Genomic DNA, 15283 nt, shown 5'->3' with positions numbered 1-15283 from the left:
ACAATTCATTACAGTGGGTGTATACAGTCCTATGAGGCCCATGACTGCTTATTTGGTTTGCTACGTGCTATGGTCCGCTACACAGTGGCATCATATGGATTCACTCTGTGTGGCCTTATGTTAATACACAGTGGCATCAAAATGGACATGACGATGTGACTCATGACTTATTCCATATAGTAGACAGGGACCGCATGGCTACAATGGCTCAGATTTTCGCATAACGTCGAATGTCTTGGCATAGTTTGCAATTGTTTTATATGGTTTGCACTAGTATTGTGGCTCTTGATGTTACATCATTCAATGGCTCGATTTCAATTTCAACTTTCCTTGCATTAACTTACACAAGGGTTGGATGTGTTAAACACATAGTGGCTTGTATTATATACAATAATCGTTTTAAGGTTAAAAGTCCAAAGGATGGATTGCAATCTATAGAAAAGTAACCGGAAAAACACAAAATTAGAAGAAGGTTGGGAATGATCGTGATGATGGTGATCACTGTATATTGTGACATAGAAATGAAAGTAACCTTGTACTATGGTTAAAAAATCTATATGTGAAATTGAGATGTCATTACATTATATTGGTCACATTTTATATTCTAGTGATCAATAGCACAATACTGTAAATTGATCCCGATGAAACATTGCAGTGATTCATATATGGAAATATCTTATATGTGGTATTCTATACCTTATGGCGCGTGCAATTTACATGTTGGCTTGCATGACTCTATATTCGCTCAAGTATCTGGTCGCAATTCATTACAATGGGTGTATATAGTCCTATGCAGCTCGTGATTGCTTATTTGGCTCACTATGTGCTCTGGTTTTCTACATAGTGGCATCATATAACATCGCTCTGTGGCATTGTGTTACTACACAGTGGCATCGAAATGGACATGACAGTGTGACTCGTGATTATTCCATATATTAGCTAGGGACCGCATGGCTACAGTGGCTCATATTTTCGCATAATGTTGAATCTCTTGGAATAGTTTGCAGTTGTTTTGTATGGTTTGCAATAGTATTGTGGTTCTCGATGCTACATCATTCAATGGTTCAATTTCAACTGCAAATTTTCTTGCATTGAATTACACATGGGTTGGATCATATTAAACACACAATGGCTTGTATTATATACAATAATCATTCTACAATTAAAAGTCCAAAGGATGGATTGCAATCTATAGAAAAGTAACCAGAAAAAAATAAATCAGAAGAAGGATGGGAAAGATCATGATGACGGTGATCATTGTATATTGTGACCTGGCAACGAATGTAACCTTGTACTATGGGTCAACAATCTATATGTGAAACTGAGACGTCATTACGTTATAATGGTCACATTTTATATTCTAGTGATCAATAACACACTATTGTAAATTGATCTTGATGAAACATTGCAGTGACTCATATATGGAAATATCTTGTATGTGGCAGCAATACTGTGTCTTGTGTTGAAATGCGTAACTAGGTCCAGTCTTCATAATGTCTATTGTAATCATGGTTTTATGTATTTGATATTAAAAAACAAATTTATTATTTTCATTCTTGATGCATGAGTTTCACGCTCAAGATAGATCTATTTGTAGGTCAAGCACCCATTGAATGCTCCTAAGTTTGTCATAGAATTATGAAGTCAAATACTCATTGTCATACATGTAATACCCCTTTGGCCATGTTGTATCTTGTAAATAATTTTTTTGTGAAGTCAAAAGTGTCATAAATACCCTCCAAGACCCTGTCAAACAAGTCGTCCTACAAGAAGGATCAAGTCGGCCTCATGGAAAACAATTCGACCTCCTAAGAAGCCTATATATAAGAGATATCGACCTCATTTAAGGAACAATAAATCAAGCAACAAGAAGTCAATTAAGAAAGAAAAATAAAACTTAAAAGATCGAAGAGAAGGAGGATTAGAAGAAGGAGAGGAAGAAAGTCTTTGAAAGTTGTTTTTGGGCTATTATCTCCTCATACGTGCAAAGATTAGGGGCACATCACTACAACAAGATCAAATTGCAAAGAGAAGTTGAGTTAGGGCACCAAAAGGTTTACTTTGCAAGATGAGTTCCAAAGAAGGAAGAACCAATTAAAGTGAAGGAGAAGGAAGGAAGAAATCACCATCTTTTCCACATGTGCAAGAGCTAGGATTTCTACAGTAGCCGAAAATTTCAGTCAAGAAGTTGTTGGGGGTCAAAGTTGTTGGAGAAGTTACTGGGGGCGAAATTGTTAGAAAATTTCTTGGAAGCTATGAATGTGGACTTGGTCTTGGAGGGGTCTTTTTCAAGGGTCATGGGTCTTGGCATTCTTAATTTGAATTTCTATAAGAAGAGTAGAGTTCTTGTGGCTTTTCCTCTCGGGAGGAGAGGTTTTGGCCCTGACTTATAGCCTACATCTTGTGTCCTCATGTCTTATTATTCTGCATTGTTTGATAACTGTTTGATGATATAAGACATAATAATAATCAAGCGAAAGAAGAATTTAATCAAGTTAAGTAAAAACACATCACAAGCATTTATCAAGGTTAGAGAAATCATCTAATTAAGTTGTCCTAAGATTTATCAACATGGTTTTAGAGCTAAAGTGACAACATCAAGGAAATGAGGCTGGAAGAAGATCATCCAGAAGGACTAATCCACAAATATTATTGAAGGAATAAATTAAGGAGCATCAAAGAGGACTACCCATCTCATCTCAAGAATCATATCATCTAGAAGGATCAACACTTTGTGGAAGAAGAATACCTCAAAAAACCCTAGCTCATTCAAAGAAGAAGTCTACACTCAAAGCATTCTTGGGAAGCTCACACATTCTACAATCATCCTCCAAGGAAAAAAATCATTTCCATAATTATCAAAGGAATCAAGACTATGACCCTCTCTTGAAAAAGGAAGCACTGTCAAGAAGGAAGACATCTTCAAGAAAGAAACCATCATCAAGAAGGGATCTTCAATTATCAACATAATCAAGAAGGCATCAAGTTAAAGATATTATATTCAAAAGGAGCATCTTCACTTGACAAGTAAGTATTTTCTATTTATGTCCGAATATGCTATTACCACAACTTCATTTTGTAAGGGGAGCAACAAATTGGTTGGATCGTCAAATTTCCTTGCATGGAAAAAGAGGACAGATTTGATCCTCATAGAGAATGAAGTCATTGAATATGTTAAGGGTTCAATATCCGAACCATATCAAGAGCAAGCTCAAGCACTATCAAAGTATATGAAAATGGAAATAATGGATCAAAGAATACTCATAGAATCAATCAAGGATTCCCTCATCCCTTATGTAGAAAAGTTGGAGAAATCAAAATATATCTATGAAAAGTTAGTAGAATTGTTTTCTGTAAGCACTACAGGAGAATTTATATCATTGAGAACTGAACTATACAAGATGAAGGTATCAAATGAGGAAGGGGTAGCCTCATACCTTATGAGGGTATCTCAAATAAGAGATCAACTACAAGAATGATGAGAAATAATGTATGATAAATAAATTACCACTGTTGTGCTCAATGCGCTACCCGATGAATGGGGCAAATTTGTATCAAGTATATATGGAAAGAAGGAAACCACTCAATTCAATGTACTTTGGTCATTATGTAAGATTGAAGAGACTAGGTTGAAGGCAAAGAGCGATGTTGGATCTAGTGAACAAACTCAAGCATATGCAGCTATGGCTAGAAAGAAAGGGAAGTTTGGAAAGTTTGATTCCTCGAGAAAAGAAGAAGCTTGACATGTCAAAGATCCAATGCTATGAGTGTAATGAATATGGACACTTTAAGAGGAATTTTCCTAAACTCAAGAAGGACAACAAGAAAAGAAAATATATAAATGAAGCCCATATCACCGAAGAAATAGAAGAACCTGAAAAGAAGTCAAAGAAGGAGGAAGTGAAAGACCTTTATTATGACTAAAATAACCTCCTTCACTTTGTTTGTAAGAAGATAATAGTCATGATGGAATGCATCACAAGAATGATATGATGCATTATAGCTGAGATATACATGACACCATCATAATGAAATGGAAGGCCAGTCAAAGTAGATGTCTATATGGTTGAAGAAGTCATCATAGAAAGGAAGTAGCTCATCGAATCTTCATTAGAAGCATACAAGGACAACCGAAGTAGCAATCTATATGGTTGGAAAAAGTAATCTAGCAAGATAAAGAGATATCATCATACATCATCATTATTAGAAAAGAGCATTTTCAGAATGAGGATCATCAAGATCCTCCACTATAATATTTATAATAAGATTCACCTCTACTCCGAAGAAGCAAGTGCCTCGCAAATAGTCCCAATTCCACCTTGTGTGGGATCCACTAGAAAGGTATGATGACGAGGATGTGCAACATGTTGAGCTGGTTGAAGTACTTTCATATTTAAGCAAGAAAAGGAAGATGCTAAAAGGAAGTCTAGATGACCAAAATAAGGAGAAGGTATGTATATATTTGATATATAAAGTCATGTCATATAGTTGTTGATAATATGGTTGAATTCTCTATCTCATGAGAATGATCGAAGAATAAGGATCTCTTCCATTAGAATGATGCATGAAGGCAAGTAGATAATGTACCTAGAACTCTTCTGATATTGACAAAATGAAATCAAAATAATATGACCTCATGAAGAATATGAGGTAGTTGGAAACTATGGTTCCTATGATGAAGGAACTATTTATAGAGGTTCCTGGGAAAGAAATATGTGAAGAAAGGAAGAAGATTTCGTGAAAGATGTAATTATAGTCACATAAGATAAGATAAGTGATCAACATCCAATAACTAGAAGAATTATCTATAACATCTTCAGGGAAGAAGGTATGAAGACCTTGATATGTATACTGCAAAAGAAGAATCTTGATAATTAATATATTGGATATGGATCCATACATGTGCGGGATATTGATGCTACAAGAAACTGATGTCATGACGAAAAGGCTATCATAAATGTTGAGAAATATAGAGGGAAACAAGTGTAGGGGATTTCTCTTACTTTGATAACTGCTTGTGATGTATTTTTACTTTACTTGATTAAATTCTTCTTTTCTTTATTATTATTAGTGTTCTTTATCATCAAACTACCAAATCATAAAGAAAAATGAGACAATAGGACACAAGATATAGGTGATCAGATAGGGCCAAAACCTCTCCAACTAAGAGGAAAGCCCACAAGAATTATTCTCTTCTTATAGAACTTCAATTGGTGAATTCCAAGACCCATGACCCTTAACCAAGACCCTCAATGACCAAGTCATTCTTCCTTCTTGACGAGCTTTCCTTCCACAACTTCCAGCAACAAACTTCGACCTTCTAGCAACTTTTCCAACAACTTCAACCCCAACAACAATTTCTACGACTTCAACCTAGCAGCTTCAACAACTTCGACCTAGATGCAGCTTCAACAACATTGACCTATATCCAGCTTCAGCAACTTCGACCTAACAGCTTCACAACTTCAATGTAGAGGAAACTTCACAGCTTCGACCTTGCATCTTCATAGCTTTGACCTTGCAGCTTCACAACTTCGACCTTGCAGCTTCACAACTTTGATGCAGCTTCAAAATTTCTTCTAGCTTAGAAATAGTAGAAACCCTAACGAAAAAGAGAGAGAGAGGGGGGCCCAAAAACTTCAATCTTGATCTTTTTCTTCTTCTTTTTCATTTTCCATCTTCTATTTGAGGAGATCGAACTTTCTTGAGTGAGTGTGCAAATGAGGTCGAATTCCTTCTTATTTATAGGCTTGTGAGGGGTACAAATTGCTATCTTGAGGCTTACTTGTCCCTTCATGTAGGCCGACTTGATCTTTGTGCCATGATGAGGTCTTGGAGGGTCTTTTGACTCTATTTTGACTTAGTAATTTTTTCTTTACAATATGTACCATGCACAAATGGGTCTTCAATACATGACAATGACTCAATTGACTTTATGACAAACCTAGAAGGACTCAATGGGTGCTTGACTTAAAAATCAATTTCCCTTAAGCATGAAACGCATCCCTCAAGAACGCAAATAATAATATATTTTTCTCTCTTTTCATTAAATATATAAATTCATGATTACATATCTCATTATGAAGACCGAACCTAGTTACATATTTTAACACTCCCTCTTAACTAGGGAGGTATTCATAATCCATACAAAGTACTTGGACATTCTCAATCTAAAGAATTCTCATAAGAAGAGTTGGATTGGTAACCCATCTGTATAGCATCATATCATCCAACATTGTCACATAAAAAGGCCTTGAGTAACAACTCTATCTCTCCACAAGATCAGAGCACAATGCTGATGAGATCAATGATTTATAGACACCTTCATCATTATCTCTCTCAGAACATACCCCACCCAGGTTCTCTCAGAGTATGTTCCACCAGGACTATTCTTATCTTGGATGCCCCGTCCTCAAAGAATATAAGTCCTCTACGACTACTCTTATCTTGGATTCCCTACCACATCCTCAAAGAGTATCAGATGCTAGGTGCTTACCCAATTCTCCATTTTATCTTCCCAGGTGAAGACAAGAATGGTGTGTCTATCTCTCCCTCTCAATTAGGGAGGATATGCCCATTCCAATGAAGGAATGTACTTATTCCTATAAAAGGAATGTACCCAATCTCCCTTTTAATCAAGGAATTGACCAAGCTCCCTCTTGACCAGGGACTTACTTCTAACAACTCTTTAGGTGGAGATCATGGGACAACCAGCTGCTTGAAGAGCTCCTCCTTTCAATGTCATGAAATTGTTTTTCTTTATTCAAGAGTCTTCATATTTTTGGGAATTCTACGTAGGGCATCAACCATCCATCACTTTAATTCATGAATCATGCCAGTCATGCCATCCTTTATTTCATTGGAAATTAATCCATTAGTCCATATATGGGTTTTCATTCATACCTTGCTACCTCCTTCGTGTCATGTTTCCTTCAAGATATTTCAACATGCCACATGAGTGTCAGTTGTAGATGACATCTACAACTCTTCCTTTGGTAGCCCTGCATTAGCCCATCCAGATATTGTTCAAAAATATAAAATGAACATTAAATAAAAAATACCTTTGTGATGGTCTTTCATCATGACATCTCCTTGTTTGCATCAACATCTTGCATATATATTGACACATCTCCAAAAATATATACAATGTCAAAGGTCTCTTTCTTTTTCAAAAATTTTCAAGATCTTCATATCTTTCTCATGGAGATATCCTAGTCAAATCTTCTAGTCCTTGGATGTTTATTTCCTTCTCCATAGTTGCATTTTTCATGATCTCTTCCTTTATTTATTCACACATTTCCTCCCAAAAACTTCCAATCATAGTTCCTTCAACTTTTTCAACCACCTAATATTTCATATGAGGACATATTATGTTGATTTCATCTAGTCAATGTGTGAACCATCCCTTCATGCATCCTTTCACAGGAGGAGATCCTTTCTTTTGATCATGCTCTTGAGTTAGAGCACTCATTCATGATATCTACAACCATATGACACGACTCTATTTTACCAAGTACAAGCATACATACCTCATCTCTTTCTTTTGGTCATCTAGACTTCCTTCAGTAGCTCATTGATTGAAAGAACTTCAATCCCTTGACCTGCTTCACTTATTTTGACATCATACCATTATCCCATGAATCCCATATAAGTTGGAATTCCTGGTGAGGCACTTGCTTCTTCCAGTAGGTGAACCTTCCAATGAAGATTCCAACGGAGGATCTTGATCATCCTCATCCTACAAATGTTCTTTTTGAATGATGTATGATGAGATATATACTATATGAATTTATTTTTCCCATAAGTACTACCTATGATTCTAATGAGGTTACCAAGAGCTACATCCTTCTATAGGTGACAACCATAGATTTCTATTTCAGCTATCTTTCATGCTTCTTTATGATGATGTCACGAGCTCTTTCTTTCAATCGTATGCTTCTATGATGCCATATCCTAACATTATGCATCCTATCATGATTCTAATAATTCCTACCATGATAGTTATACTTTAAAACAAAAAAACTCGAAACAAAAACTTGAAAAGAACTAGGTGAGGAAGACTATCTCAATCATAGTAGAGATATTTTACTTCCTCCTTCTTGGATTTCTTCTTTTCAGCTTCTTCCACTTCTTCAGTGATATGGGCTTCTTACCTTCCTCTTTTGTTTTTTCCTTCTTGATATTTGGAAAATCTCTCTTGTAGTGCCCATATTCATGATAGCCATGTCAATGAACCTTCAACATGTTATTTTTCTAAGGACCAAGCTTCCCAAGATTTCCTTATCTTCTAGCCATGGAAAAAAATGCTGGAGCTTGCTCGTTTGATCCTACATTAATTTTTTCCTTCAACCTGGTTTCTTTGATTTTGCACAATGACCATAGTTCATTGAATGGATTAGCTTCCTTCTTCCCATAGATGTTTGATGTAAAGTTACCCCATTCCTTTGGTAGTGCATTGAGCACTATGGTATTCATTTCCTCGTCAGACATAATTTCTCCCAACTCTTGGATTTTTTCTCTTATTTCTGACACCCTCATAAAGTATGATTTTATTCCTTCTTCTTTTGATATCTTCATCTTGTAGAGCTTGAGCTTCTTCTTTTGGAAATTCGACAATTAAATCCATAACATGACGAACAACTTCATTTCTTATGAGGATCAAATCTATCCTCCTCTTCCATGCAAGAAAGTTTGATGACCCAACCAATTTTTTGCTCTCCTTGTAATATGAAGTCATTTTGACACATTCAAATATAGATATAAAAATACTTACTTGTCAAGTGAAGATACTCCTAGATGATGAAATTTTCAACTTGATGCCTTCTTGATTTTGATGATGATGTAAATAATAGAAGATTTCTTCTTGGTCAAGATGTCTTTCCTCAAAAGTGATCCTTGGCTCAAAGGGATATCACATTAATTCCTTGATGATGATGACAATTTTTTTTTCAAGACAATGCTAGTTAAACTTGTTTCACAACCTCAAATTTAAGTCTTTCTTCAGAATTTATGCAATAACCCTTGTTCACACGTGTGGCTAGAAGATGGAAAAATTTTCCTCCTTTCTACTTCGCTTGACTTGAATTCTTTGTCTTGTTATTTCAACTTGCAAAGGATACATTTCTTGGCACAAAATGTGATCCTTGATGGTGGTTGCGGTTCGATACTTGCTGTTGTAGAAGGATGTCTTAATACTTCACATGTGTGGAGAATATAACCCAAAAAAGCATACCCAAAAGAGCTTTTCTATTCATTCCTCGTGATAAGGATTGTAGAGTGTAAGTTTCCAAAGAACACTTCAATAGTGGAACCCTTCTTTGGATGAGCTAGGGTTTTGAGGTCTTCTTTGATGCTTTTAATTATTCCCTTTCAATATGATGATAGGGTTAGTCCTTCTTGATGATTGATGCTCTTGATTTTTCCAAGATGATCTCTTTATACTTCGGCCCTAAAGTATCTTTCTTCATGTTTCCCTTCCTTGATGTAGTCACCTTAGTTCTGATTCCATGTTGAGAAATATAGGGGGCAACAAATGTAGGTGATTTCTCTTACTTTGAAAACTGCTTGTGATGTATTTTTACTTTACTTGATTAACTTCTTCTTTCCTTTATTATTATTAGTTTTCTCTATCACCAAACAACTTCCAAATCATAAAGAACAATGAGACAATAGGACACAAGATATAGGCGATCAGCCAGGGCCAAAACCTTTCCAACTAAGAGGAAAAACCACCAGAAATATTCTCTTCTTATAGAACTTCAATTGACAAATTCCAAGACCTATGACCCTTGACCAAGACCCTCCATGACCAAGTCACCCTTCCTTCTTGATGATCTTTCCTTCCACAATTTCCAACAATAAACTTTGACCTTCCAACAACTTTTCCAGCAACTTCGACCCCAACAACAATTTTTGCAACTTGGACCTAGTAGCTTCAGCAACTTCAACCTAGATGCAGCTTCAGTAACTTCGACCTAGCAGCTTCACAACTTTGATGTAGAGGTAGCTTCACAACTTCGACCTTGCAGCTTCACAAATTTGATGCGACTTCAGAATTTCGTCTAGCCCAAGAACAATAAAACCCTTACAAAAAAGAGAGAGATAGAGGCCCAAAAACTTCAATTTTGATATTCTTCTTCTTCTACATCATTTTCCAACTTCTATAATGAGGAGATCAAACTTTCTTGAGTGAGTGTGAAAATGAGGTTGAATTCCTTCTTATTTATAGGCTTGTGAGGGGTACGAATTGCTTTCTTGAGGCCTACTTGTCCCTTCATGTAGGCCGACTTGATCTTTGTGCCATGACGAGGTCTTGGAGGGTATTTTGACTCTATTTTGACTCAATTAATTGTTTTTTTTACAATATGTAACATGCTCAATTGGGTCTTCAATACATGAAAATGACTCAATTGACTTTATGACAAACGTAAAAGCACTCAATGGGTGCTTGTCCTAAAAATAAATTTCCATAAAGCATGAAACCCATGCATCAAGAACAAAAATAATAAATTTATTTTTTCTCCTTTCATTAAATATATAAATCATGATTAAATATGCCATTATGAAGACGAACCTAGTTACATATTTCAATAATAAAGAGGTAGCTTTGATTTATTGTTCATTTTGATTTTTGAAAGAATCTAGTTGGTTTGTTACAGGGCTACTGAAAGAGAGTTGTAGAAAGTCACCTACAACCTATACTCATGAGATTGGATGGAAGATCCTGAAAGAAACATGATTTGGAAGAGGTAGTTGTATGAAGGAAAGCTAGATGTGGACTAGAAGATTACTTTCCAATGAAGAGAAGGATGACATGATTATTGGTTCAACCCTATGTTTCGTTGAAGGGAAGTGATGGGGATAGATGATTGAAGCCCTACAAAAAAGTTATGATGAAGAAGGCTCCATAATGAAGAAGATGAAGTTCATGACATGATGCAAAAAGATGAGCCCTACAAGCAGTTGGTAATACCATGATCTCCACCAAAGAGCGGATAGTTGTTGTTGGAAATAAATCCCTAGTTGAGAAAGAGCTTGGGCAAGTCCCTTGTTAAAAGAGAGTGTTATGAATAAATATATATGAAATAATGTAAAATAATGTAAATGATAATAATAATAAATAATAATTACTTAATTAGTAATTAGGTTGAAGAGTCATGTCTAAATGAGACATGACTCTCCATGAAGAGTCACATGCTTGGTATATAAGCAAGCTTCTCACTCTCATTGTATCATCATTCATATTCATACATTTAATATATAATATTTGTATCCTCATGGATATCTTTATATTCCAAGTCTTTTGGAGTAATTAATATGAAGAAGGAACATTGTTTGCTTCATTTGGTATCAGAGCCACGTTTAGTTGATCACTAAGCCTTTGGCCATCAAGCTGTCATCAACTGTGTTGCCGTTGTGATTCAAGAATTTCGCTACAATTAGAGTTTCTCCATCTCATTATCAAACAAAAAAAAATACAAAAAAAATCAATATATATTAGAAAAAAAAGTCAAATCATACATATATATATAGATATATATATATATAACCATATATATATAACCAACCCAAAAAAAATCTTAAAAAAATTACATTAATATATATATATATATATATTATTAAACTTACCTGGTTGTACCATCAAGACATCCCTGCTGGCAAAGCCACAGCACCAGCGCCATCACTAGCACTGAACAAGCCCTAGCCGAGGCCCTTTGTTATCAATCCCCCACAATAGTTGACCACTTCGCACAGTCATCATATGAACATTCTGCTACATAATCAACTGTTGCCCGTAACCATTGTTACTCGCTGCATTCTTCGACCACCCTCCACATTGCTCTTCCACCAGCTGCCATTGAACCGTTTGACTGCAACCACTTCTAGTTCCGCTACCCACACCGTAATCATGTCTGTTAGCTACCAACAGAATCGACCAACAGCCATATCCAACCACCCACAAATTTCCATTCTGCACTCGCCCTCTGAAATCCCAGTCGTTGCTACTTGCTGTCTCTTCGGTCACTCACGACGCTGCCTTCATTTGCCATCGGATCACCGTTGCCTCTTTTTCCAACTACACCGTCGTTCTTCTGTTGCTCACTGCTAGCCAATTCCGCATACAGTAGAACCACACTTGCACTTACGCTGTCCACCACTCTGACGCAACACACAAGCCACACGCCACGCTGCTAGCTGAAGTCTGCACACAAGCCACACGCCAGGGTGCCAGCTGAATTCTCCCTCCGCCAACCACACGGTGTTGTTGCACCCCTTGCACCCACACAAAGCCGTGTGCAACCCCACATACGCTGTCCCAAATAGTCGACTTCTACTTCTGTCCTTGCAAAATAACTTGTAATTAAACAACCATCAACTACCATCTGACTCAACTTTGATATTGTACGATTTAACAAATCAAAATTTATTTTTTTACCTGGGTAAAGACACATCCCTACATTTCAGCTGCGATTAATTAATTAAATTCACCTGTCAATTTCTTAATCCGCTTGCCGCTAAGCAACAACACTACAGAAAATAGCTTGAGCCGTTAATCTTTTAATTATTGTCCCTAGCATAAAAATTGATTTTTATTTCGAAGCTTGATTATACGGCTAACATATATCGTCCAAAGGACATAACATCAAAAATCATAGAAGTTTTGCTATTATTACAATTAAATATATCTCAAGGAAAATCAAACTTTTCTGATTAGAAAGTATTATAAGGGTATAAAAAGGGCTATTTAAAAGTGAGTTTATTGCAAGGGAATTTAATTGGAAGTTATCATAGAAAGAAAAGGAGTAATATTTTAGAAATTATTATATATATATATATATATAAAAGGAAATATCAATAAAAATTAATTAAAAAAAGGGAATAAAATAAGTGAAAAAAGAAGAAGAAGATGCCATCCATCAAAAGCAGTTGTTTCCTTGCAATATGTTTTTTTGTTCAGAAGGACATCCTAGTTGTCAAGAGTCATTCAAAAATCAAAACATTGTTTGTAGAAAATGTTACAAAACTTTTACCTTAGTCGAATCTCTAAGTGATGTACAAAAACAATCAATCGCAAGAGATATAGAACAATTAATGACAATATTTAAGTGACAACATTCAGATTTTAATGAGGAGAAAAAGAAAATGGAATCCAAATTGAAAGTTGAACGTCCATTATCACTCCTACAAAACGATGTAATCCAGTGTACCAAGAAAGTGCAACTAGAAGATCAAGAGAATGGAAAAATAACTAAACTTTAGCAAAACAAGAAAGCGTTACAACACGAACATAAAAATCTTGTGGATATGAATTACAAAGAAATAATGGAAAAAAGACAAAGAAATTTCTCTCCTCAAGAACCACGTCGAATAATTATTTGCACAAGTGAAGAAGACTAAGGTAACAAAGAAATAACTCAAGAAGTACTTATCAAAACAAGAAGAGGAAACCTTGTGTTTACATAACCTTAATAAAAAATTATTAGAACAAAACAAAGATCTGAAAGATGAAAAACTTAAAAGTCAAAACAGTGAATATAAGGTTGATGAATCAGAAACCAAAGAACTTTTACGTCTGAGAAAACATAATCAAAGTTTACTCACTCAAATTAAGAAACTTAAGGATGATAAAAAAGTGTTAAAAGACAAGTTAGAACAATTTACTCAAGAAGAAATATTGAAATCTCCAATCGTAACAGTGCAAGTTGAAGATAAGGAAACGAATACTGATCCATTAAATATGAAAACTCAAGAAGAAAAGTCAGTTGAAGAAATGACACAGTTAGATGTTGCAGTTCAAATGATTAACATCCAAAGTGAAGGTTTTGTAACCAACTCAACAACATCGTCCCCTGAAGTAAATCAAAAAATTTCCACACACTTAATAAGGGAATGTCAAACCAAAAAAGTTCCCTATCAACATCTGAATCATGAGAGTAGACAACTCAACCATGCTACATATCGGGACCATTCAAAACAGAAACAACAAATTGATGTTCTAAATAAAAGTGATGTAACCTCAATCCAGTCCTATGATGACAAGTCGTTACAAAATTCCAGTGATCAGAATATTACACAAAAGATTAATCTAGGATGGTCTGATCCTTTCTTAGTGCAACAATTCTGTTTGTCACTTAGAGGATCATATCAACATGTATTGACAAAGATGACAGTTCTGAGACATAAAGACATTCGAAGTCGAAAAAGAGATCAACTCTTTTTTTAACAAGCTTTGAGGACAAATCTTTTTGAGGAGGAAGGCAATGTTATGAATAAATATATAGGAAATAATGTAAAATAATGTAAATGATAATAATAATAAATAATGATTAGTTAATTAGTAATTAGGTTGAAGAGTCATGTCTAAATGAGACATGACTCTCCATGAAGAGTCACCTACTTGGTATATAAGAAAGCTTCTCACTCTCATTGTATCATTATTCTTATTCATACATTTAATATATAATATTTGTATCCTCATGGATATCTTTATATTCCAAGTCTTCTGGAGTAATTAATCTGAAGATGGAACTTTGTTTGCTTCAGGGAGCTTGGGAATATTCCTTTTATAGGAATGTGTGGATCCTCCCTAGTTGAGATGGAGATATATACACATCATTATTGTATTTATTGTGTGAAGAAAGAATTGAGGATTGGGTAATCATTTGAATTCTGATACTCTTTGAGATGAGTAGGGAATCCAATACGTAAGAGTAGTTGAAGAGGAGATTCCTTGAGGTTGTGTTAATCCAAGACAAGAATTTTCCTAGAAGGACATACCTAGTGAACATCCAGATGGGGTGTGTGCCTTGAGAGACAATCATGAAAGTGTCTATGAATCATTGGTCTCCCAATCATTGTGCTCTAATATTGTGGAGAGATAGAGTTGTTAGTTAAGGCCTTTCTATGTGAAAATGTTGGTTGATATGTTTGAGATGCACTGATATAAGCTACTTAGATAACTTATGAGATGGCTTACCAATCCGACTCTTTTTATGAGAATTCTTCAGTATGATAATGTCCAAGTACCGTGTATGGATGATGAATACCTCCTAGCTAAGAGGGAGTGTTGAAATGTGTAACTAGGTTCAATCTTCATAATGTTGTATTGTAATCATGATTTTATGTATTTGATATTAAAAAAAATTATTATTGTCAGTCTTGATGCATGGGTTTCATGCTCAAGATAAATTTACTTGTAGGTCAAGTACCCATTGAGTGCTCCTAGGTTTGTCATAGAATTGTGAAGTCAAAAGAGTCATTGTAATACATGTAAGCCCCCTTT

This window comes from Pinus tabuliformis, chromosome 8, assembly GCF_031772625.1.
Source record: "Pinus tabuliformis cultivar Carrire ecotype Pingquan chromosome 8, CPIR1, whole genome shotgun sequence".
NCBI classification, from domain to species: domain Eukaryota; kingdom Viridiplantae; phylum Streptophyta; class Pinopsida; order Pinales; family Pinaceae; genus Pinus; species Pinus tabuliformis.
This window is presented reverse-complemented; position numbering follows the sequence as displayed.